Source organism: Convolutriloba macropyga, chromosome 12 (genome assembly GCF_964194025.1).
Source record: "Convolutriloba macropyga chromosome 12, txConMacr16.3, whole genome shotgun sequence".
NCBI lineage: Eukaryota > Metazoa > Xenacoelomorpha > Acoela > Convolutidae > Convolutriloba > Convolutriloba macropyga.
In genome coordinates, this window is record NC_134479.1 from 52,224,672 (window position 1) to 52,236,583 (window position 11,912).

The window sequence follows — 11,912 nt, forward strand, 5'->3', positions numbered from 1 at the left end:
GAACCAATTACCCCCTAACTCTTACACCATTTTACCCCCCTTGGCAGCCCAACTCTTACATCATTTTACCCTCTCTGAACAAATTACCCCCTCACTCTTACACCATTTTACCCCCTTTGGCAGCCCAATTCTTACCTCATTTTACCCCCTCTGGACAAATTACCCCCTCACTCTTACACAATTTTACCCCCCTTGGCAGCCCAAATCTTACATCATTTTACCCCCTCTGAAAAAATTATCCCCTCACTCATACACCATTCCCCCCCTGGCAGCCCAACTCTTACATCATTTTACCCCCATTGCAGCCCATTGCAGCCCACTCTTACATGGCAAATTATCCCCTCACTCATACACCATTTCCCCCCCCCCGGCAGCCCAACTCTTACATCTTTTTACCCTCATTGCAGCCCATTGCAGCCCACTCTTACATGAAATTTTCAGTCATGGGGGTAATTCCTGAAAACTCCTCCCATTGCAGCCCATTGCAGCCCACTCTTACATGGCAATTTCAGTCAGGGTGGTAATTCCTGAAAAGTCCTCCCATTGCAGCCCATTGCAGCCCACCCCTACATGGCAATTTCACTAAGGGGATAATTCCTTAAAAGTCCTCCCATTGCAGCCCATTGCAGCCCACTCTTACATGACATTTTCAGTCATGGGGGTAATTCCTGAAAACTCCTCCCATTGCGGCCCATTGCAGCCCACTCTTACATGGCAAACTATCCCCTCACTCATACAACATTTCCCCCCTGGCAGCCCAACTCTTACATCATTTTACCCCCATTGCAGCCCATTGCAGCCCACTCTTACATGAAATTTTCAGTCATGGGGGGTAATTCCTGAAAACTCCTCCCATTGCAGCCCATTGCAGCCCACTCTTACATGGCAATTTCAGTCAGGGTGGTAATTCCTGAAAAGTCCTCCCATTGCAGCCCATTGCAGCCCACTCTTACATGGCAACTTCAGTCAGGGGGTAATTCCTTAAAAGTCCTCCCTTTGCAGCCCATTGCAGCCAACTCTTACATGGCAATTTCAGTCAGGGGTGGCGGGGGGGGGTTATTCCATAAAAGTCCTCCCATTGCAGCCCACTCTTACATGACAATTCCAGTCATGGGGAAATTCCTTAAAAGTCCTCCCATTGCAGCCCATTGCAGCCCACTCTTACATGACATTTTCAGTCATGGGGGTAATTCCTGAAAACTCCTCCCATTGCAGCCCATTGCAGCCCACTCTTACATGGCAATTTCAGTCAGGGGGGGTAATTCCTGAAAAGTCCTCCCATTGCAGCCCATTGCAGCCCACTCTTACATGGCAATTTCAGTCATGGGGGTAATTCCTTAAAAGTCCTTCCATTGCAGCCCATTGCAGCCCACTCTTACATGGCAATTTCAGTCAGGGGGGTTATTCCTTAAAAGTCCTCCCATTGCAGCCCACTCTTACATGACAATTCCAGTCATGGGGTAATTCCTTAAAAGTCCTCCCATTGCAGCCCATTGCAGCCCACTCTTACATGACATTTTCAGTCATGGGGGTAATTCCTGAAAACTCCTCCCATTGCAGCCCATTGCAGCCCACTCTTACATGGCAAATTATCCCCTCACTCATACACCATTTCCCTCCCCCCCCGGCAGCCCAACTCTTACATTTTTTAACCCCCATTGCAGCCCATTGCAGCCCACTTTTACATGAAATTTTCAGTCATGGGGGGTAATTCCTGAAAACTCCTCCCATTGCAGCCCATTGCAGCCCACTCTTACATGGCAATTTCAGTCAGGGTGGTAATTCCTGAAAATTTCTCCCATTGCAGCCCATTGCAGCCCACTCTTACATGGCAATTTCAGTCAGGGGTTAATTCCTTAAAAGTCCTCCCTTTGCAGCCCATTGCAGCCAACTCTTACATGGCAATTTCAGTCAGGGGGGGGTTATTCCTTAAAAGTCCTCCCATTGCAGTCCACTCTTACATGACAATTCCAGTCATGGGGAAATGCCTTAAAAGTCCTCCCATTGCAGCCCATTGCAGCCCACTTTTACATGACATTTTCACTCATGGGGGTAATTCCTGAAAACTCCTCCCATTGCATCCCATTGCAGCTCACTCTTACATGGCAATTTCAGTCAGGGGGGGTGGGGTAATTCCTGAAAAGTCCTCCCATTGCAGCCCATTGCAGCCCACTCTTACATGGCAATTCCAGTCATGGGGGTAATTCCTTAAAAGTCCTCCCATTGCAGCCCATTGCAGCCCACTCTTACATGGAAATTTCAGTCAGGGGGGTAATTCCTTAAAAGTCCTCCCATTGCAGCCCAACTCTTACCTCATTTTATCCCCTCTGGACAAATTACCCCCTCATTCTTACACCATTTTAACGCCCTTGGCAGCCCAATTCTTACATCATTTTACCCCCTCTGAACAAATTACCCCCTAACTCTTACACCATTTTACCCTCCTTGGCAGCCCAACTCTTACATCATTTTACCCTCTCTGAAAAAAATACCCCCTCAATTTTACACCATTTTACCCCCCTTGGCAGCCCAATTCTTACCTCATTTTACCCCCTCTGGACAAATTACCCCCTCACTCTTACACAATTTTATCCCCTTGGCAGCCCAATTCTTACATCATTTTACCCCCTCTGAACAAATTACCCCCTAGCTCTTACACCATTTTACCCTCCTTGGCAGCCCAACTCTTACATCATTTTACCCTCTCTGAAAAAAATACCCCCTCAATTTTACACCATTTTACCCCCCTTGGCAGCCCAATTCTTACCTCATTTTACCCCCTCTGGACAAATTACCCCCTCACTCTTACACAATTTTACCCCCTTGGCAGCCCAAATCTTAAATCATTTTATCCCCTCTGAACAAATTATCCCCTCACTCATACACCATTCCCCCCCCCCCTGGCAGCCCAACTCTTACATCATTTTACCCCCATTGCAGCCCATTGCAGCCCACTCTTACATGAAATTTTCAGTCATGGGGGGTAATTCCTGAAAACTCCTCCCATTGCAGCCCATTGCAGCCCACTCTTACATGGCAATTTCCGTCAGGGTGGTAATTCCTGAAAAGTCCTCCCATTGCAGCCCAATGCAGCCCACTCTTACATGGCAATTTCAGTCAGGGGGTAATTCCTTAAAAGTCCTCCCTTTGCAGCCCATTGCAGCCCACTCTTACATGACAATTCCAGTCATGGGGTAATTCCTTAAAAGTCCTCCCATTGCAGCCCATTGCAGCCCACTCTTACATGACATTTTCAGTCATGGGGGGGTAATTCCTTAAAAGTCCTCCCATTGCAGCCCAACTCTTACATCATTTTACCCCCTCTGAACAAATTACCCCCACACTCTTACATCAATTTACCCCCCATAGACAAATTACCCCCCCCCCATTCTTACATCAAAATGGGAGGATTTTAGGGAGGACATTCGACCCGGGAAAGACGACCTGTATTTGATTCACACAGCATTTCAGATATGAACCAACAAAATTCTAAATTAAAGCCAAATTAAGTTCTGAAACAGTGCATATCATAAGTATTAAGTATTTTAATTCTGAGTTGATCTTCATTGTGATTAAAATCAGGCAGTTGGACGAAGCTAAGATTATCCTGTAAAGTCTGAAAAATTACCCCTGCGCAATAAATATTCACACCTTCAATCAATTTATTTATTAACTTTTCAAAAATCACTTTTTTTACTTGAAACCCAAATTTTATCAATGTCTGATCACCAAACAAACTCGGATGAAACTCACGCAATCATTTCGGACGACTTTGCCTCGAATGTTTCTAATTACACCTCGGATAACCAAATTCAACCGAGCCAGAGACGCCCAAAAAGATTTACACCCGCAGAAGCTATCGACTATTTGGGGTTTGGTAGGGCGCAAATTATAGCCTGCGCTATATTTTCTTTAGCGGATATGGGCGGCTATTGTAGTATGCAATTACAACCCTATTTATCGGCCCGTCTTTATGTAGAAATGCAACTTAGCCCTTATTCCGAGGCGCTTTTGGGTTTTGTTACCCTTGCTGGGTCCATGTTTTCAACCTTACCCGTGGGTATAGTTTCGGATAAAATTGGTCGGAAGAAAGCGAATATTTTGGTTTGTTGTTTAATTACGTTTTGGAACTTGCTAACTTGTGCAGCGCCGAATTTTGCATGGGTTGTGGTGTGTCGCCTATTGACAGCTCTCTGCAGAGGTAACATCCCAAAATCTTCGAAAACATTTTTTATAAAACTAAATTAAAAAACTAGATTGTGATTGCCTGTATTAAATAGAAACGGAGATCTGCAAAATTTTAGAGAAAAAATGGCAAATTTCCTAGAACCAAAATTTTTCAAAAATTTAGTTCTCAAAAAATAATTTGACGATTGTAACAATTGGTTACTGATTAATTTGTTGTAATAGCACTCTTTTGCGCCTACTATAAGAATTCATTTAGAAGAAAATTTAATGAAATTGTTATCACTTTCCTTGTAAAGCAATAGTTGCCCAAGAGTTGCAACCATATAATTTCGTTTTTTTTGTGAGATATCAAAAAAGTAATTTTATGTGCCAAAAATTCACCGCCATTCACAAACTGTCCATTTGAGTTAGTCTTGTACCTAACTGCAATGCGTTTCAGTAGAGGGCCGGTATAAATGGAATTCCTCATCCGACTGAATCATAGACTGATTCATGTCACTTTTTTGACTTGTTAGACTTGCGCTCAGTCTGGTTTTACAACGTCAGACTTGGGCTAAGTGCAAAAAAAAGTACCGTACGATGATCAAACCCACGATCCCAATCTCTCTCGACGTTTGTTTTCTTTTCTCCGCCGCCATGGTTGATGAATGTTCGTCTTCTGCGCCGTTAATATAGGCTTGAAAGAAGCAAATTTCAAGGGAGAAAGCGAGCAAAATATATTACATGGGAGATTTGCATTTACAGTTGCGCAGTGCTGATTTTTACTTGGATTTCAGTACGTGGGTGATAAACGCACGATTTCAGAAAATTGTCGGTATCTTTAGTTTTAAAACGTTAGATATTGTCTGTATACTCTGTTCTTTATATTCGGTATATTCGGTTTCGAACTTAAAAACTCGTCGTAAATTCGGTTTTGAGCGTAAAAACCCGTTGATGTTTTTTGTTTCAAACCACAGGATAATGCAAAAACGCAAAGTATACTACACTTGGTTTCTCATCATTTAATCAAAACTCGGGGGAGGTGATTTTATGATTTAAATTCCCTTCATTTTTCACCCAGTCTTAAAACTTTAACATAGGAAAAATAAAAATTCTGATTTGCTTACCTAGTTTTATCGCTAAGCAACAAAAAGCAATCAAATTGAACTTTTTGAACAGAAAATTGTCTCCAAAAGGTGTGTTTTAAATTTGTCTCATAAAAAACTGTGATAACAATTGAATATATTTCAAAGAAAAAATTGACTTACTATTTGTTTTTTTCGAAGAAAGCTATGAATTGTTGTTTTTAAAGAAAAATTATTTGAAGGTTAGGGAACTTGACCAACTTGTCTTTCTTGCTTTAGATATCTTCAGGATGAGCGTTATTTTTTAAAAATTTTTTTAGCTGATAATTTTCTCATTGTCATGAACATTTGAAGCAGTCACTTCTCCTAATTTTCCTCTCTAAGCTCCACACGAGTCTGGTTGACTCTTTCAATTTTCTGCTTAAATAGTCAAATATTCATCAGCATCCACTTCGCAATTTCGTGCAACATCAACTTTTTGTCAGAAGAAACAAGATCAAAATTGTAATAAAAATTGCGAAATAATGTGAGTTTTAATTTAGTTTACAATGCAAACTGAAGTCAAATTTTTTAAACTTGACCTTCAGTTTGGACTAGGGGTGAGGACATTTCTCCGAAGTAGCTAAAAAGGCTGAATTTTTTCTTTGCGTTAAAAATTGTCTCTGAAATTTCGTACACAACAGAGAGCAGAAGAACATTAAGAATAGCTTATTTTTGTGCAAAGAAGTGAAGATATCTTTTGCGAGACATCTTTCTTCAGCACAGCCCTACGTTTCAGCACAAACAGTAAGTTTCACGTCACGCTATTGTTACATGTTTAAACCGCCTTTTCGTCATCTAAATATTCTCTCGCCATTTCATCCGCTATTCATCAGTTTTCAAAAATTTGTACACATTTATTTTTAGTTGATTTAAAAAAAAACACTTTGTGAGAACACTCATGTGCGTTGAATTTCGAAAAAAGAAATTCAGCTTCAAATATTGCTTATAGGGGTGCAAATGTTTTGAACTCCATTCATCAATTGGGCTTATATGATTTAAATTTTTCCAGTGACAATCAAATACAATGTTTTGCTCATTACTTCAGGGACAATATCCTATTATACGACAATGAAATTGTTGATATTGTTTTGGCATAATTTTGCCGTTTATCATTAGATCCTTGCATATCTTACCTAACAGAATTTTTTGCCAATAATTGAAATTGCGCCGAAACTTTGGTAATTTGCGCAGGTTTTTCCAGCACAAGTATAGGGTAATTTATTAAACTCCACCAGCTGATTCATGTAAAAAATGCACTGAAAGAGCTAAAATTCTGTGAACAAATTTACTGACACCCTATCAAAAATGGTTTTCGTTTCAGGAACCGTCAACACCAGTACTGTATACTTCAGGGAATTTTTCCCACTTGACAAGGTCTGGCTGGGTCTTTTCATCGGGCAACATATCGCCGGCACTATATTCGGAGAAAGCTTTGCCATAATTGCGGCTTATTTTCTTTTGACCAATCAGAACATTTCTTGGAAGTATTACGTAACTGTTATGTCATCACCAATGATTATAGCCATTTCACTGGTCACGTTTTTTATTGAAGAAACGCCTGAATTTTTGCTTTCAAAAGGAAAAGATGTCGAGGCTTATGAAGTTATTAAAAAGATTTCGAGACTAAACCGAAAAGAGCTTCCGGACAATTTTGTTCTAAAACAGAATCGAAATCCAGCGGAAATTGAAAACGACCCGGAACGAAGCAGAAATTACTGGAGTTTATTTGTATCAGTTATGAAAAGTGGCAACGTTTTTAAAGTGTTTATTTTGATAGTTTTTATAGGATCTGGAGCAAAAATAATCACAGATGGGCTCAGTTATATTCTAACTGATTTGCTATTTCTTGAAGGTCAAAGCGGCAATTACTGCCAAGGAACTCAAGAAAAAAGTTATTATATTTCGAAAAACGATTATTTAAAATTACTTGCAATGCAAATTTCCAGTGTTATAACCGCTATTATCAGTTTTCCGGTTTTAAAACTGCAAATTAGTTTAAAATACCAGTCACTAATTTGTTTTTCAATTTCTGTAATTCTAGTCAGTTTGCTTTATTTATGCCCAAACTTATACATCGCGTTTGCATTTTTGTCAGTTGTCAGAATTTTAATGCAATTGATGACAATTTCGACAACGTTGGCATTTGTTCAACTTGAAGTTCCGGCGAGTATTCGGGGTTTAATTGTGGGGTTGGGAATGGTTCTGAGGAATGTGTTATTGTCGAGTGTTACTTTTTTCAACCAGGCCTTGTCTAAAAAGTCGCAGCATTACGTGACGTCACTGACATTATTTGCTATGTTACTGGGCCTCATGTCAGCTATATTAATTCCGAAGAACATCAACAGTTCGAACGAAAATGGAGTGTTTGAAATCGACAAGAGCGAAGATAGTGAAACGAAAAGCTGAGAGTTGAAACAGCATTTTGAAATCAAGAAAAGTCTGAACTTGGCATAACTTTTATTTATCTCACTTTTCAACAGCTTTTTTTCTATTTTTGTAAAGGTTTTTTCTTTGAAGTACAATTATGTTTAAACTTATTTCATGCTATTTTCTGTTTTTGCCACCAAACTTTTCACTACAATTTAGAAAACATCTATGCTGGTAAAAAAGACTCGAATTAGCATAATAAGCGGGCACAAGGAGATAGATAGTTTAGACAGTGCTGGGAAAATTGGCCGAAAAACTGCGAAATTTAGCAGAGATTTCCGTCTTTATTGGTCAAAAAACACATTTGGCAATAAATCAGTAATTCCTATCGATATTTTTGGAGAGCGACTGGGTGGTGCTCAGTCTATCCACGCCCCCCCCCCCCCCCTGGTGGGGGGTGCAACCACTGATAGACTTTCGTTAAGTTAGTTGCGGGCTTACACTATACCGTTGTAAAATTGGCCGACCAAAGCTTCAAATTGAATCTAGCGCAATTTACTCAAATTGCCAGCAATTTCTTTCATTTGTTGGTTGATGGCTAAGCTTCCTGTCGGTCAATACGGCGGCCACCAGAATAGACCTACCAAAATACAGAATTTTCAATGAATCTGATAAGTTGGGAAATTTAAATTACTGTAACTTTATGCTTTCAATTAACCTAAATTTCATAGTCTTAACATAGGTTCTAAATTATTATTCCTTGTTGCAGATTATATATTCTATGGCACCCAGTCATGTCTTGCGGGATATACCACGCCTCAATGGTACTAGATATGGTACTTGGGACTAGATATGAACCTATCACAATCGAACGTAAGATCAGTTTGCCCCTTTTATGAATATTTTTCTCTTTCGTTTTAACTCGATTTCTGATCAATTTTACATTGACACTCATATCCTATTTTGGATCCTTTCCGTTTGTGTTCCCAGTACGTTATGCAACCTCACGTTAGGGAACACGTGCCATGACATAGTAGATCTTGTGTCTATTCTGTTTCGCCCCCCCCCCCCCAGTGTTTTTCATGACCCCAAGTAACAAATTATATGTTGTTAAATAGCACGTTACTGTGTAATAAAATAGTACGTGTGCCGGGGGCATAGAAAATTTATGCTCACTAAGTCTTGCGGGGGCAAAACACAATAGGTCCTAAATTTTTATTAAAAAATGGCACGTGCGTCTGAGGGGTGCAAATAATATGCACCCACTAAGCTGGGGGCACAAACAGAAAAGATCCCATAATTCAAAACAAAGCTCGAGAGTTTGTTGAATCACCAGCCAATCAGAAAACAAAATTACCATTTTTTCAGTTACAAATAAGCCAGCAGGCATTTATTTTGATATGTCTGCCATTTTCACTAAGCGTATATCAAATATTTGGAACAACACTTAACGCAAAAAACTGAAAATAAAAGTTTTAATAATTGCCACAAAACTCACCAAGCGCTCCTTCTAGCTTTGGTTATCAGTTAATGGTGGCCGCATTTTGATTTTGAAGACGGGAGAAAACTAGTCTATGACTTTCAGAGTTTTAGTTGAGTGATGAATGATTACTCTTGATACGACGTTGAAAGCTTGATTTTTTTTCTCTTGTCTCTTGTAAGCGCACGTCAAGACAAATATAGAAGTTAGAATTAGCTGATATAAATCATTTCAGGTGAGTTTTAAAAGTGGTATATGATTTTGCTCTATATGGATTGGGGTGGTTTGGGTGAGAAGTTGTTTTTTGGGTTTTTTTGGGGAATTTCGTTTCTTCTTTTGGGTTAGAGACTGTTTTGTGTGAGGGTTACAACTCTTCACCACCACACAACTATTTTCTGTACAAAATTACTTTTCAACAATTTCCTTAGCAATGGCCTTGCAAGTTAGAGAAAACTTTTGGTGAGTATTTAGAGCTATTTTTGTAGCATGTAATGAATAAACGAAATGTATCAACAATTAGGCTGCTTCCTTTCGGAAATCATTTTTGAATGTTCGGATTCATTCTAAGCGATGAGAAACGGACTTGCTATGATAACTTCGAGAGGCTGATAACAGTTGGGTTGTAACTTTCGTAATTAACTCGTGTTCTGATAACTGCAAATGCATAAAATATGTATTAAACAAAAAGTTACTTACTTCTGTCGCCGCGATTAGACTGCCAGTTAATCAACTTCTTTTATTTCCACTGTTTATATAGTAACAGTGACGATGCAAAATGTATCACAAACTGCTAGTCTCATAACAGATTTCAGGTGGTGGTCAAGCAAGCACGCTGAATTTTAAAGATGCGGTCAAGTAAGCCCCCGGGCTGAACTGCAACTCAAGATCAGTAATGGGCCAGTACTGTGCACATCTAAAAATAAGTCTGCAAATCTGACGAGTCTTTGCCAAGACTTGGATTACATTTGCAATTTGATTCCCAAGTCAAAACTAACTTTTCACAAAATTTCATTTAAAATTTCAAATTTCGAAAAATTTTGTAACGTGCAACGATTCTTGCAGTAATTTTTATGCACTTTCTCGGGGCGCCTGACAACTGATGCCAGCTGATAGCAAGTGACACAAAGGGACCGGGGAAGTGCCCAGTACTGATATCGACTTGTCGTTCAATCCGGGCTGAAACGTTTTCTGATACCCGTATTTTGTGTTGCCCCTGGCGGGCCAGTGGGCGCGCTTCACGCCCTTCGCGGCTTCGCTGCGATAACCGACCCGCGGTTTCCGGATAACATCCCCCAGCAGATGAGAGGCATGGCCATGGACAGCGGTCCGCTTATACCTGTACCCACTAAATGTCTAAATATTGACGTGTCTTTGTTTCTTTGGTGCGTTGGAGTGCATTATGCATTATAATACTATTAGCAGTATTGATTTTGAAGATTAACATTGTGTTAGTGCTGATAGATTACTTTCGGCTTGCTATTAAAATCGGCTTACTTTTACTTCGGCTTAGTTTGCGTTCACCCAGATTTCATACTGTTAATTTCGTGTTGGTTTGTTATGCAAATGCCGTTATGGTTACAGAAATTGATTAAATTATTTTAGCATTCTCGCACGATTTGCGGCAAAAAAATGATGAGTGCTCTCAATTTTCTCACATTTTAAGGCTAAAAACCATTTAACTTAAATTTAACAAAAATCTGCAACAATTCGACGAACTTTTCAGTTCTCAAATATTAAATTAATTGTTTTTCCTCGACTTCCAAATTTCAATTAAAAACTGTTTGTTTGCGTGGCTTTGAAAAATGATATCATTAAAAGACTCGTTTTAATCGATCGCGCCAATACGTTCAACTCAAGGATGAAATACATCAAAGCAGGATGGAGCTGAAGTTGTTTGTCTTCAACATTAAGCTCCAAGCACCAGAGAACATAATTAATAAAAGCATACATAATTAATAAAATATGAAACCAATTGTTTCCTGATTTTTTGACGAACTTCATGAAATTGACGATATTCTGAACTGTAGCTTTTGATATTATTTTTATCTGTAGTAACTGTGGACTTAAAAATTTTGTTCCAAAGTTTGGACCGAAGTTACTCGAAAACAGTTTTTTTTTTACTTTAAGAAATTACACCTGGAAACTCCAGAAATATGCAAATTATTCGATGAACTCCTTGACATTTTTTAATATCAGATTTAGTACGCTAAAAACGAAATGTAATATTTTCTCAGTTTAAATAAATTAATCTAGAGTTGATCTTAGCTGAACTATACTGTTTTTTGGCGTTGACTTTACATAAATCTACGTTCAATTCTTAGCCTTGTTTTTAAAAAAATTAGCTTTTATTTTTCAATTGATCCTATATAAGCTAAACGTCTGGCTTTTAGCATTGATCTTTCATAATTCACCGTAAATCTTACATAATATCATCGTTTCACTCGTAGCTAATACAATACGCAATAGCTATGATCGCCCAGGTCGAATGTAAACAGGTAAGACCATTTTTCAATTATTTTTTTAAGCTCATTCTGGTTTTCAGTTCAGTTTTTCACGCAAATTTGCTTAACCTCTTATAACGATCGGCCGCATAAGCAATATGTCAAATAATTAAATACATTCACTAACTTCAATTGATTTAAATGCACCCTTCAATTAATTAAATTGCACTCAAACTTATTTTTTCTACCAAACAAGAGTTCAGTTTTAAAAAAGATTTTCAGAGCTCAGTAAATATTGCTTATTTTCTGCTTATGAACTTAGATTGAGAA

At 39.0% G+C, this 11,912-nt stretch overlaps 1 long non-coding RNA gene across 1 annotated transcript; it reads left to right on the forward strand.

Annotated features, from left to right (window-relative positions):
* Positions 1–3,459: 3,459 nt before the first annotated feature.
* LOC142351123 (uncharacterized) lies at positions 3,460–7,841 on the forward strand. Its single transcript, XR_012760945.1, has 2 exons — positions 3,460–4,201; positions 6,616–7,841. It is a non-coding gene; the product is annotated as an uncharacterized LOC142351123 (long non-coding RNA).
* Positions 7,842–11,912: the final 4,071 nt, after the last annotated feature.